Source organism: Armigeres subalbatus, unplaced genomic scaffold (assembly GCF_024139115.2).
Source record: "Armigeres subalbatus isolate Guangzhou_Male unplaced genomic scaffold, GZ_Asu_2 Contig1706, whole genome shotgun sequence".
Classification (NCBI taxonomy): domain Eukaryota; kingdom Metazoa; phylum Arthropoda; class Insecta; order Diptera; family Culicidae; genus Armigeres; species Armigeres subalbatus.
This window is the reverse complement of record NW_026942513.1, coordinates 204,389-219,122: the sequence shown is the minus strand read 5'-3', so window position 1 is coordinate 219,122 and position 14,734 is coordinate 204,389.

The following is a 14,734-nucleotide window of genomic DNA, read 5'->3' as shown; positions in this document are numbered from 1 at the left end:
AAGTAACCATGGCGCTATATATGCTAGCAAATACTACAGCCATTAAAGTTGACTTAAAGTGTAAAAAGGCCCTTTTACGTCCGAAATAATGCTTCATTACTTTAACATGTTGCAATAAAACATAAGTAAAGTATCGCTGCATTCGTAATGCTGAACAAGTGTATCGACAGTTGATAAATGAATGCATCTTTACATCGTTAAAACTAATCTAATGCAATTAGCATTTAATATGCTAATCTTTGATTGATTACATGCAATAATTAATGCTTGTTGGTTACTTGGGTAGGTACTTGTAATGGCGAGTAATGCACGAGCACGGATTTTCGGATAAACTGATAAGGTTGTTTAAGTCGATGGTCTTTCGTGTCTGCTATTCATCATCGCTTTGGAGGGAGTAAAACGGAAGGGTAGGGATAAGCACGTCTTCTTCTCATTGGCATTACTTCCCCCACTGGGACATTGCCGCCCCGCAGTTCAATGTTCATTTAGCACTTCCAATTCGGAGACGCATCATGGAAGGAAATACTAACTACTATAGTAGTTACTAAACTGACTATCTTCAAAACGCTCATAAGACCGGTAGCTCTCTACAGACACGAGACCAGGACGATCCTCGTAGCAGACCAACGCGCACTTGGAGTTTTCGAAAGAAAAGTGTTGCGTACCATTTATGGCGGGGTGCAAATAGAAGACGGTACATGAAGAAGGCGAATGAATCACGGGTTAGAACAGCTGTTAGATAAATCATCCACCGTTCACATCGCGAAAATCGGAAAACTGCGGTGGGCCGGTCACGTACCCAAAATGTCAGACAATAACACTGAGCTGAATGGAGACGACTGTTAGGTACTGCACAGGTCATTCAGAATAAATAATAATCAATCCCGAACTATATATTTTCCGACCGTACAAAACAGAACTGAACACCCGGTCTAATACGAAACACGTTCATTATATATATATATATTAAAAATTTTATACAGATTTTGCAAGATTTTAATACAGAACTGTATTAAAATCTTGCATCCGCTTATTGGGTGTAGAAAATTAGAAAATGTGTTTAAAATCCGAAAGGAACCACTGGATAAATTCCAGATTGAACTTTAAGATAAATTCAGCAGGAAGTGCTTAAGAAGTTTCAGAATCTTCTGGAAAAGTACAAATGTGTTCTTTGAAATGTTTCCCAACGAGCTCTTCAAATCCTAGAAAAAATCATCCGTGATTTGTTAAAAAATTCTTCCTTGCATTTATTTCAATGTTCCTTCAGAAATTCCCCGAAGATTCTTAAAAAAAGCTCAAATAAAAAAAAAACAGATTCAGTAGAAATTCTTCCAGGAGTTCCGCTAGACCAGGAGTTCCTTCAGCTTTCCCCTAGAAAAGGTTCCAAGGAAAGGTTCCAAGAATTCAGCCTGCTATTCCCCCATAAAATCACTAAGTAATTCACCCGGAAATTCCTCCAAGAGCCTTTTCAGAAATTTCCCAACAAATTCCCCTATAAATGATATCGCAATTTCTCCAGAGACTCCCTCAACCATTTGTCAGGAAGTTCTTCAGGAATTTATCAAGAAATTCTTCTAAGGATTCCTACATTTTTTTATGAATACTCGAAGAAAATCCAAAAGACACTCCTCGAGAAAATCTAGGAGAAATGCCTGCAGAAAATTTATGAAGAGCTCTTGGGAAAATCCGGGAGGAAACTTAAGAAGAAAACCTAGAGATATTTCAAGGCAAACTCCTTGAAGAAATCCAGGACGAAGTCCTGGAGAAGCTCCATGAGGAATCTCTGGAGAAGAAATATCAAGATGAATTACTGAAGAAATTCCAAGAAAAACCCTGTAGTATTTCCGGGGAGCAATCTTGGAAAAAATCCAGGAGAAACTTTTGGAGGAATTTTCTCTGACAGGTTTCCATGAAGAATTCATTTATATATTTTCAGAAAGCACTTCTGGAGAAATTTCTGGAAGAAGTCCAGCTAGACAAATTCAGCAAGGATTCCAGCATTAATTTCTGAAGGAATTACCATTTTTTTAGAATTTTCGTAGGGTTTTTCAGTAGAATTTCTACAGGATTCTCCGGAACTCCTTCAGAAATCTTAGGATGCCCGAAGATTCATTTTCAGGAGATATCGGATCCATTGTCGAAGGAATTCCTAGAATTCCGAAAAAATTGCTGCAGGTAATTTTCGAAGGAACTCTTATAATTCCACAGGAAATCTTTTTGTATTAGTTGCCCTTGCTAGATTTACTAAAAGTCGCACTCTATATGATAAATCCTGCAAAATTTTTTGTTTGCCAATTTATGTCAAATTTTCAGCCGTAAGTGAACGAAGCTGCATTCTCTCTTATAGTGCCTGCAAGGTGAAAGCAAAATTTCTACCATTTATAAAATTGCAACCTCTCAACCAACTCTCAACGTTGAAAAAAAAACGCTACTAAATTTTTATCACGAAATTACTTTTGCATATTTTCCGCCCAAAAGTGCAGCAACAACAACGCAACAAACCCGCAGGGCATCTTTATTCAGGCGCCTTCCATAGAACCGAGTGAGAGGAAGAAAAAAAGTACCACAGCCATTTCTGCACTTGCACTCCATACCAAAGTTACTGGGGATACCACCTCCTACCAAGGACGCGGTCGGTGGACGATGTAAGTCACCCGCGAAAATGGCAGCGGTTTGCGATAAAAAATCGATTCGCCACCACCTTTTGCCGTCGCGTCGCGTCACGCTACCGCGCGCGCTCTCGCTGTTACGACGGGTTCGCCTAAAGTTATGCTAATACCGAAATCTTTGAGGTCGTTCGCGCTCGATGGGGCGGCGACGTAGGAATCCGCGCGGGATGGCACGCGGTTTGCGATGGGGTAATTTTTCCGGCGAACGGGCGGGGGCAGGAAGGAAGCGCAAGGGCAAAAAACGGAACTCTCAAGCCACACGCCATTATATGGCTCAATTTCAGGCTACCGCCCGTTGGCATTGGCGTCGTTGACTATTGGCGCGAGGTGGAACACAAAGCTAGTGGAAGGTGGCCGGGTATTTTGCTACCCACTATAGGTCATGTTCCGAGAAATTGCTTCTCATTCAAGCAACTGGAAGCCCGCTAATGAAAGTTTAATGCGTCGTCGTCGTTTTCTTCGATGTCGATGATGGCTAGGTGTGCAGATTGTGAGAAAATTTTACATAATTTGGTTGTCACCAATCGAAGTATGATGAAAATTGCTTTTAAATTTGTTTTATTATACCCATTTTGAGCTGATGGTGTCGTTTAAATTGGAATAGAAATACTAATGTTATTGCCATGTACAATTGGGCAAAGTGGAGATGCCTTTCAAATCTTTAACAAAATTATGGTGAAAATTAGTAAAAGTGTCTTTATATTTTCCACTATTATGAGTGTTTTGAATGAAATAATTTTCTACCATATCAAACAGACACAAAAAAACTCCTTCAGTCGATTAATATATTTCTACCGCTCAAAATCAAGAACCTCTTATCAACGTTCAATCCTTTGCATTCGTTCTCCATTCGAAACCACTTGCTGTCACAGCCAACCGACCAGCTGAGTGCCATCAAGTTAATTGGCTTGTCCTGTAGCTTCTGTACGTACATCTACTTGTCAGCATCATACGCACGCACCCTGCGACAGAACTGGCATTGTCACTATTGTTCCTGCCTCGAGAGAGCGAGACTGTCAACTACGATTTATCACACAGCTAATTATCGTTATATTGAGTGGATATTGCTACTGATGGTCATCTACAAGTGTAGGATGCCGCCGTCAAGTTTTTGCATATTTAACCGATTGATGAAATAGAGTTACCAAATTATTTGCCACAGGAATATTCCAGCGATTTGAACTACAGCTTCTTCTGAGTCGCACAGCATTTTGTGCGAATATGATTACCCTAACGCCGCACGGAACACGCTGGAAGCATCTATAGAAAAAACTCCCATTCAAAGCTAAATGACAAAGTTCCGTATTACAAAAAAATGATGAATAATGACCTCCGCTGCGTCGCCGGCGACCCTGCTCGACCCCACTGGTGGACTTAAGTACACCATTGGCCCGATTCTTGCTCGTACGAGTGCATGTACGGCAATAGCCATCAATCAATTGATTTTCGTTGGCTACGCCTCTTCCACACTGAACATACGGATAGACACATAGATATGCTAAACTCATTTTCCGGAATGAGAGCCGCGACTGGTATTATGGAATTTTCGCACGTTGTCTGACTGGGTCAAAGTGGAATTAGCCGATGATCTATGCTAAAGTAATGGAAACGGATTACATCATACTCGCTATGGCATGATATCTAGCCAAGGATTTGTGATTACCACTTACCCGCCATTAGATTATAATAACTTATCCAATTAATTTAACTCTGCAGGACATAAACGGTGCGCAGTTGGCCTGGGTAGGAAAGACACAGCAGTAACAATTCATGGGTGGCGAGTTGGATTCTCGGTCAGCTACGCTATTAGGAGCACTATGCTGCAAAAAGGCTTAGTTTAGGATGGAATGTACTGCCACAAGAACTACATTTCTCTATCAAACTCCCTTTTAGGCGGCGCCAGAGGTATAAAAGTCCTGCGTCTGGCTTTTTTTACAATCCACATATGCCTTCGGAAGAACAACCATCTTTCTAAGCTTGGTAGGAGACATGTAACTGCGCTGTATGATGGGTTGTCATCAGTAGTCAGAACAACCTTACACCTTCACTGTTGAATCTTGAATGTTTCGCTTTATTTCCAAATAAGTTTTATTCTAAATTAAGTCTACATAAGTCTACAGAAAATAACAGAGATAGAAGAGTGGGAAACAGAGTAAGAGATAGACGCCTGGACTGCTATTGACTATTGGTAATTGATATATGCTTGTACTGTAAATAATGAAATGCAACGTATGCGTTAAGGGTTGCGTTCCCACAGCAGGGTACGTTGCCGTCAACGAGGTTTGTAATTTGACCTTCTTGCTGGCAACGACTTGCCGGACGATGCACTCAGCATGGTGTCATCGTTTTATAGAATAATGATGATGATGATGATGATGATGATACTACCATCTATGGAAGCAAGGCACCTGCCGATAGCACTGGCCATATCTGGAAAACGATTTGATCATGATTATACTACTGTTTGTATTTCATCAAACTCCTGTATGAAGGGCCAAAATGGATGGGGTGGTTCCATAAGCAAAGACACTTATGCGAATCCACGGGATGAATAGAGAATCTCCTTCCAGAAGAAAGTTCGTACACACAATAATATAATCTAGCCCTCGTTTCCCAGATTGACCCAATAGATGAGGAGAAGAGCCCGCCATTTATCCACGAGATGTTAACAATAGGAAGTTGGCGATTCCACTCTTCCTATCCAAATCGCTTCAATCGGGTGCCCTGATGGTTTTTTATATGGTATTTAATCATACAGTTTCAATATAAGTAGGCAAGTATATAATGGAATTCTCTCACCAAGTTCCAATTCCATCCATGTCCTGGATGAGGGAGGACCTTTCCTCAACACCAGCTAGTTTTAGATTTATGCTGTCTTCCGAGTTAGAAAACCAATAGTTCGTCAAAAAATGTCCTGGTTTAAATCGGGGAATATTCTTGTTCAAAGATTGAAAAATAGGGTTCTTGATTTCTGAAAAGATGAAATGAAAAGACGGATGGCAGTATCATACATAATAACATGAACGTTTTGATGAAAATTAATATGTATTCTGTTTTTGTAATGTCCAGGAATTGGAAGCGTTGGCTAAGAGATTAGTAAAAAAAAACTGGGAAAATCGGTTGAAAACCACTGAGTCATAGCCATTCGAATAATGTATATAATAATGTCACTAAAATTGTATGGCAACCAGATGTTGGTTTAGTTGGTTCGTGAAAATTGAACCACTTGAAAATAGAGGTGTTATTGAGATATTTCAGATGTGAAATGATGATGCGTTTATATTACGACAGACATATGCAGGCTCATGGAAAATTATTTGGAATCTCTACTCAGATACTTTAAACTTGCATCAGGAAAACTATCAAGCAAACAAATTTCAAACAAACGCCTGAATATACAAGACGCCCTTACTTATTGGATAATTGATGGGCTATAGCACCTACTTAGGGCTTGGAGGAATAAAGCAATAAAGATGAGGACAGATTCTTCAGCACCAAGCATTATCACAAAGGAGGTAGCTTCATGGGAGAACAGATTCCTTGGTGAAGAATTGTTCCTCACGCCATATGACACTTTCGAACGAAACAGCAGGAAAATTAAATCAAACACACATTGATGCCGAGTTTCTTGCCTCAGTCATACTGAATTGCGCAGATTGCGCATTAGAATGAAAGTGGGAGAGAGAGGTATCTTGTTCAGACTCTCTTTTTCCCACTAACTTATATCAGTGTTTACGCAAAGATTACTCGCATCTGAAACACTGCCGATAAACGAAGGAAGCATTGTCATCTCATGGCATCTTACTGAACGATGCCTTCTCGCCACTGGCTCGGCTCTTGAAGCTCTTGAGCTCTACAACAAATGCTTCGTGTTTTCTTCTTCCGATTATACGACAATTCTCCGAAACCCAATTCTTCGAATGCAATTTCACACCGAATGTAACGTTTTCGCGAATGAAACAATTCCTAGAAAACAAAGTATCTCTTGCAAATCATCAATGCAATCGACTGTATGCGTGTCTCGTTGAAGATTTCACACGCTGTGAAAAAAATTGATTATTATCGAATTTTTATGTACCTACCTCTGTTTTTTTTCACAGAAAGTTAACCCAGGTTATATGAAATGGGGCACGGGGTATTTTTAAATATTTCAAAGGCGATTTTTTTTAAATACCTTCGCTTGCCCCAGAGGGTACCTCAGACAAAAATGCGTAATGGCGAATGTATGTATAACAATTCCAATTAAAACTTTATTATATTTTTTCAATTCTAATACTTTGTATTTTTAGATTGTTGATTTTTTTTCCAGTGAATCAACAATCTAAAAATATAAAAATTCACGTTGACCAAAACCCTACAAAATCTTTTGATTCCTGCGCATTCTAACTAATACAGTGTATGAAAGGCTGAGAGTCATACGATTATAAGGATAAACCTATCTATCTATGATAAAACGTCTAATGAACCAATTTTAAACATCTTCAAAGTAATCTGTCAATGTTCATCAAAATCCATGAATGATATTATTCTGAACGAAAATCTAGAATCTAAAGGTTCGGAAAACTTTATTTGAAAGACACGAAGGCTTGGAAGCCTCTTTTCAAGAGGCTCAGTAGCCTCCTTTCAAGAAAAGAAGCTTCCGAGCCTCCTCCTCGGCTCGGAAGCCTCCTTTCAAGCGGCTCGGAAGCCTTCTTTCAAGAGGCTCGGAACGCTTCTTTCAAGAGGCTCGGAAGCCTCCTTTCAAGAGGCTCGGAAACCTCCTTTCAAGAGGTTCGAAGCCTCCTTTCAAGAGGTTCGTAAGCCTCCTTTCAAGAGGCTCGAAAGCCTCCTTTCAAGAGGTTCGGAAGCCTCCTGTCAAGAGATTCGGAAGCCTCCTTTCAAGAGGCTCGGAAGCCTTCTTTCAAGAGGCTCGGAACCCTCCTTTCAAGAGGCTTGCAAGCCCCCTTCAAAAGGCTCGGAAGCCTCCTTTCAAGAGGCTCGGTACCCTCTTTTCAAGAGGCTCTTAAACCTGCTTTCAAGAGGCTAGGAAGCCTCCTTTCAAGAGGGCTCGAAAGCCTCCTTTCAAGAGGGCTCGAAAGCCTCCTTTCAAGAGGGCTCGAAAGCCTCCTTTCAAGAGGGCTCGAAAGCCTCCTTTCAAGAGGGCTCGAAAGCCTCCTTTCAAGAGGGCTCGAAAGCCTCCTTTCAAGAGGCTCGGAAGCCTCCTTTCAAGAGGCCCGGAAGCCTTTTTTCTAGAGGTTCGAAAGCCTCCTTTCAAGAGGCTCAGAAGCCTCCTTTCAAGAGGCTCGGAAGCCTCCTTTCAAGAGGCTCGGAAGCCTCATTTCAAGAGGCTCGGAAGCCTCCTTTCAAGAGGCTCGGAAGCCTCCTTTCAAGAGGCTCGGAAGCCTCCTTTCAAGAGGCTCGGAAGCCTCCTTTCAAGAGGCTCGGAAGCCTTCTTTCAAGAGGCTCGGAAGCCTTTTTTCTAGAGGTTCGAAAGCCTCCTTTCTAGAGGCTCGGAAGCCTTCTTTCAAGAGGCTCGGAAGCCTTCTTTCAAGAGGCTCGGAAGCCTTCTTTCAAGAGGCTCGGAAGCCTTCTTTCAAGAGGCTCGGAAGCCTCCTTTCAAGAGGCTCAGAAGCCTCCTTTCAAGAGAGCTCAGGAAGCCTCCTTCAAGAGGCTCAGGAAGCCTCCTTTCAAGAGGCCTGGAAGCCTCCTTTCAAGAGGCTCCAGCCTCCTTTCAAGAGGCTCGGAAGCCTCCTTTCAAGAGGCCTGGAAGCCTCCTTCAAGAGGCCCCAGCCTCCTTTCAAGAGGCTCAGGAAGCCTCCCTTTCAAGAGGCTCGGAAGCCTCCCCTTCAAAGGCTCGGAAGCCTCCTTTCAAGAGGCCTGGAAGCCTCCTTTCAAGAGGCTCAGCCTCCCTTCAAGAGGCCTGGAAGCCTCCTTCAAGAGGCCCGGAAGCCTTCAAGAGGCCTCGGAAGCCTCCTTCAAGAGGCCTGGAAGCCCTCCTTTCAAGAGGCTCAAAAGCCTCCTTCAAGAGGCCTGAAAGCCTCCTTTCAAGAGGCCTGAAAGCCTCCTTTCAAGAGGCCTGAAAGCCTCCTTTCAAGAGGCCTGAAAGCCTCCTTTCAAGAGGCCTGAAAGCCTCCTTCAAGAGGCCTGAAAGCCTCCTTTCAAGAGGCCTGGAAGCCTCCTTCAAGAGGCCTCAGGAAGCCTCCTTCAAGAGGCTCAAGCCTCCTTTCAAGAGGCTCAGAGCCTCCTTTCAAGAGGCTCGGAAGACTCCTTTCAAGAGGCTCAGAAGCCTTCTTTCAAGAGGGCTTGGAACCTTCCTTTCAAGAGGCTCCAGAAGCCTCCTTCAAGAGGCTCAGCCTCCTTTCAAGAGGCCCGGAAGCCTCCTTTCAAGAGGCCTCGAAGCCTCCTTTCAAGAGGCCTGGAAGCCTCCTTTCAAGAGGCTCGAAGCCTCCTTTCAAGAGGCTCAGAAGCCTCCTTTCAAGAGGCCTGGAAGCCTCCTTTCAAGAGGCCTCAGAAGCCTCCTTTCAAGAGGCCTCAGAAGCCTCCTTTCAAGAGGCCTCAGAAGCCTCCTTCAAGAGGCTCAGAAGCCTCCTTTCAAGAGGCTCAGAGCCTCCTTTCAAGAGGCCTGGAAGCCTCCTTCAAGAGGCTCAGATGCCTCCTTTCAAGAGGCCTGGAAGCCTCCTTTCAAGACGCCTGAAACCTCCTTACAAGTGGGCCTGGAAGCCTCCTTTCAAGAGGGGCCTGGAAGCCTCCTTTCAAGAGGACTCAGGAAGCCTCCCTTTAAGAGGCCTGGAAGCCTCCTTTAAGAGGCCTCAGAGCCTCCTTTCAAGAGGCCTTGAAGCCTCCTTTCAAGAGGCTTGGAAGCCTCCTTTCAAGAGGCTCAGAAGCCTCCTTTCAAGAGGCCTCCAGCCTCCTTTCAAGAGGCTCAGGAAGCCTCCTTTCAAGAGGCCCAGAAGCCTCCTTTCAAGAGGCTCAGCCTCCTTTCAAGAGGCTCAGAAGCCTCCTTTCAAGAGGCTCAGAAGCCTCCTTTCAAGAGGCTCGGAAGCCTCCTTTCAAGAGGCTCAGGAAGCCTTCCTTTCAAGAGGCTCAAGCCTCCTTTCAAGAGGCTCAGGCCTCCTTCAAGAGGCTCAGAAGCCTCCCTTTCAAGAGGCTCAGAAGCCTCCTTTCAAGAGGCCCGAAGCCTCCTTCAAGAGGCCCGGAAGCCTCCTTTCAAGAGGCCTGAAGCCTCCTTCAAGAGGCTCAGCCTCCTTTCAAGAGGGCCTCAAGCCTCCTTTCAAGAGGCTCAGAAGCCCTCCTTTCAAGAGGCTGGAAGCCTCCTTTCAAGAGGCTCAGAAGCCTCCTTCAAGAGGCCCGAAGCCTCCTTTCAAGAGGCCCAGAAGCCTCCTTTCAAGAGGCCCAGAAGCCTCCTTCAAGAGGCCTGGAAGCCTCCTTTCAAGAGGCTCAGAAGCCTCCTTCAAGAGGCCTGGAAGCCTCCTTCAAGAGGCCTCAAGCCTCCTTCAAGAGGCCTCAGATGCCTCCTTCAAGAGGCTCAGAAGCCTCCTTTCAAGAGGGCCTCGGAAGCCTCCTTTCAAGAGGCCTCGGAAGCCTCCTTTCAAGAGGCTCTGAAGCCTCCTTTCAAGAGGCCTCGGATGCCTCCTTTCAAGAGGCTCTGGAAGCCTCCTTCAAGACGCCTGGAAACCTCCCCACAAGAGGGCTCGGAAGCCTCCTTTCAAGAGGGCCTGAAGCCTCCTTCAAGAGGGCCTGGAAGCCTCCTTCAAGAGGGCTCAGAGCCTCCTTCAAGAGGGCCTGGAAGCCTCCTTCAAGAGGTCTGTAAGCCTGCTTTCAAGAGGCCTGGAAGCCTCATTTCAAGAGGGCCTCGAAGCCTCCCTTCAAGAGGGCCTGGAAGCCTCCTTCAAGAGGTCTGTAAGCCTGCTTTCAAGAGGCCTGGAAGCCCCATTTCTAGAGGGCCTGGAAGCCTCCTTCAAGAGGCCCGGAAGCCTCCTTTCAAGAGGGCCTGGAAGCCTCCTTCAAGAGGGCTCAGAAGCCTCCTTCAAGAGGGCTCAGAAGCCTCCTTTCAAGAGGGCCTGGAAGCCTCCTTCAAGAGGGCCTGGAAGCCTCCTTCAAGAGGGCCTGGAAGCCTCCTTTCAAGAGGGCCTGGAAGCCTCCTTTCAAGAGGGCTCAGAAGCCTCCTTTCAAGAGGGCCTCAAGCCTCCTTCAAGAGGGCCTCAGAGCCTCCTTTCAAGAGGCTCAGAAGCCTCCTTCAAGAGGCCTGGAAGCCTCCTTTCAAGAGGCTCAGGAAGCCTCCTTTCAAGAGGCTCAAGCCTCCTTCAAGAGGCCTGAAGCCTCCTTCAAGAGGCCTGGAAGCCTCCTTCAAGAGGCCCGGAAGCCTCCTTCAAGAGGCTCTGATGCCTCCTTTCAAGAGGCCTGGAAGCCTCCTTTCAAGACGCCTGGAAACCTCCCCTTACAAGAGGGCCTGGAAGCCTCCTTCAAGAGGGCCTGGAAGCCTCCTTTCAAGAGGGCCTGGAAGCCTCCTTCAAGAGGGCCTGGAAGCCTCCTTCAAGAGGGCCTGGAAGCCTCCTTCAAGAGGGCCTGGAAGCCTCCTTCAAGAGGTCTGTAAGCCTGCTTTCAAGAGGCCTGGAAGCCTCATTTCTAGAGGGCCTGGAAGCCTCCTTCAAGAGGCCTGGAAGCCTCCTTCAAGAGGGCCTCGGAAGCCTCCTTCAAGAGGGCCTGGAAGCCTCCTTTCAAGAGGGCCTGGAAGCCTCCTTTCAAGAGGGCCTGGAAGCCTCCTTCAAGAGGGCCTGGAAGCCTCCTTTCAAGAGGGCCTGGAAGCCTCCTTTCAAGAGGGCCTGGAAGCCTCCTGTCAAGAGGGCTCAGAAGCCTCCTTCAAGAGGGCTCTGGAAGCCTCCTTCAAGAGGGCTCGGAAGCCTCTCCTTTCAAGAGGGCCTGGAAGCCTCCTTTCAAGAGGGCTCAGGCCTCCTTCAAAAGGACTCGGAAGCCTCCTTTCAAGAGGCCTGGAAGCCTCCTTTCAAAGGACCTGGAAGCCTCCTTTCAAGAGGCTCGAAGCCTCCTTCAAGAGGCTCAGGAAGCCTCCTTTCAAGAGGCCTGGAAGCCTCCTTTCAAGAAGCCTCGGAAGCCTCCTTTCAAGAGGATCGGAAGCCTCCTTTCAAGAGGCTGGAAGCCTCCTTTCAAGAGGCTCGGAAGCCTCCTTTCAAGACGCTCGGAAACCTCCTTACAAGAGGGCTCGGAAGCCTCCTTTCAAGAGGGCTCGGAAGCCTCCTTTCAAGAGGGCTCGGAAGCCTCCTTTCAAGAGGGCTCGGAAGCCTCCTTTCAAGAGGGCTCGGAAGCCTCCTTTCAAGAGGGCTCAGAAGCCTCCTTTCAAGAGGCTCGGAAGCCTCCTTCCAAGAGGCTCGGAAGCCTCCTTTCAAGAGGCTCGGAAGCCTCCTTTCAAGAGGCTCGGAAGCGTCCTTTCAAGACGCTCGGAAACCTCCTTACAAGAGGGCTTGGAAGCCTCCTTTCAAGAGGGCTCGGAAGCCTCCTTTCAAGAGGGCTCGGAAGCCTCCTTTCAAGAGGTTCGTAAGCCTGCTTTCAAGAGGCTCGGAAGCCTCATTTCTAGAGGGCTCGGAAGCCTCCTTTCAAGAGGCTCGGAAGCCTCCTTTCAAGAGGGCTCGGAAGCCTCCTTTCAAGAGGGCTCGGAAGCCTCCTTTCAAGAGGGCTCGGAAGCCTCCTTTCAAGAGGGCCTCAGCCCTCCTTTCAAGGGGGCTCGGAAGCCTCCTTTCAAGGGGGCTCGGAAGCCTCCTTTCAAGGGGGCTCGGAAGCCTCCTTTCAAGGGGGCCCGGAAGCCTCCTTCAAGAGGGCCTGGAAGCCTCCTTCAAGAGGGCCTGGAAGCCTCCTTCAAGAGGGCCTGGAAGCCTCCTTTCAAGAGGGCCTGGAAGCCTCCTTCAAGAGGGCCTGGAAGCCTCCTTTCAAGAGGGCCTGGAAGCCTCCTGTCAAGAGGGCTCGGAAGCCTCCTTTCAAGAGGGCTCGGAAGCCTCCTTTCAAGAGGGCTCGGAAGCCTCCTTTGAAGAGGGCTCGGAAGCCTCCTTTCAAAAGGACTCGGAAGCCTCCTTTTAAGAGGGCTCGGAAGCCTCCTTTCAAGAGGGCTCGGAAGCCTTCTTTCAAGAGGGCTCGGAAGCCTTCTTTCTAGAGGGTTCGGAAGCCTCCTTTCAAGAGGGCTCGGAAGCCTCCTTTCAAGAGGGCTCGGAAGCCTTCTTTCAAGAGGGCTCGGAAGCCTTCTTTCAAGAGGGTTCGGAAGCCTCCTTTCAAGAGGGCTCGGAAGCCTCCTTTCAAGAGGGCTCGGAAGCCTCCTTTTCAAGAGGGCTCGGAAGCCTCCTTTTCAAGAGGGCTCGGAAGCCTCCTTTCAAGAGGGCTCGGAAGCCTCCTTTCAAGAGGGCTCGGAAGCCTCCTTTCAAGAGGCTCGGAAGCCTCCTTCCAAGAGGCTCGGAAGCCTCCTTTCAAGAGGCTTGGAAGCCTCCTTCAAGAGGCTCGGAAGCCTCCTTTCAAGAGGCTCGGAAGCCTCCTTTCAAGGGGCCCGAATGCTTCCTTTCAAGCGGCTCGGAAGCCTCCTTTCAAGAGGCTCAAGAGCCTTCTTTCAAGTGACTCAAAAACTTCCAATCGAAAGGCTTAGAATCTTCCATTAGGAGTCTCGGGAGCCTCTAAAAGTCCAAAAAATCTTGTAGGAAGCTTGATGTATAAACTTGTATAAATTTTAATTGGACAGTTCCACGGAATAACGAAAATTTCAGTCAACTTTTTGGAGAGCCATATATCTCGTTAGTTTTTAGGTTCGTTTCTAATATATCTTATGAGCTTCGCATATTTTCATTTACAGCGAAAAATATAGGGCGTACCTCAATAAAAGAATAAGTTCGCAGGGGAACCGCTGATCTACCCGATCAACCAAGATCTGAAACATGTTTTCGTGCATCGCTAAACATCCTAGCCAGTCCATCAAGCTGATAGGATTGATTGCCCGACACCAACGCCTCCTTAGTCACAGTCCATCGGTAGATAACTTGATATCAACTCAAGATCATTTTGGTGGACGTTGGATAGCTCATGATCATGGATATTAGGATCATATGCTGATTGATCCGGATGTATATGCCGATATTGAAGACATTACAAACGCCTTGGATGATCTGGTGGAAACCCTGGACTGAACTCGTCAATGTTTTGGAGAATCTTGAGCATCTTGTATTTCTGAAAATTGAACACTGGCTTAACGTACAGGGTAACAAAACAAAAAGTGTTCAGAATTATCAATTAATGCGGTATTGGATCCGAGCATTTCAGATTAATTTGCATGGTTTCAGAAGGGAAACATTACCATGGTCTAGGTTCTAGGAAAAGGAAGAGAAGGTTTATACTGGTGAATACCGCTATTTAATATGTTCGCATCACATGACAATATAATCCAATAAACAATGCAATTGCATTTCATAATCCATCATTGTTTTACATATATTATTAAAAACAAATGTAAAATGCATTCAAAGTTTGTTCATTCATAAATGGTACTAACTCGTTTTTAGACGTTTTCAGTATTTGAGCCAAAGTTTTGGCTGCTTGACAGGTCTCTTGCTCGATGACTGTTTTTTGACGGTTCGATTGGCGGCATCTACATATCCGCGTTTCATTTATCAAAGCCTCTAATATGACCCATCCGTCCCGAAAGGGTTGAACGTCTTACAGCTTTGCCGGGACGGTCTGCTTTGTTCTAATTATCTTTTGAAACGTCTCTGTCCTTAACCTTCTTCGTGACTTTTTTTGAAATATCTTCCACTAAGCGGCTAAGCGGCCACTGTGACCGACTCACAGAGCATAAACTTTATGTGCTTAATATCTCGACTGTGGTTATTTTGGGTCCCCAAAAACTTCATGATTACGAAACTAAGTTTCACATTCATTTTAATTTTCATCTGGCCAACTTACTTTTACCACATCTTCCAACTTATCTTCATTTTACGTGATTTTTTTTGTGGACCTAATTTCTTATGACCTTTCTATTTCTCTGCATCAGTAATACTCAGAACATTGATGTTAGTTTAGCCTCTGATTTTATTCGTGTCATG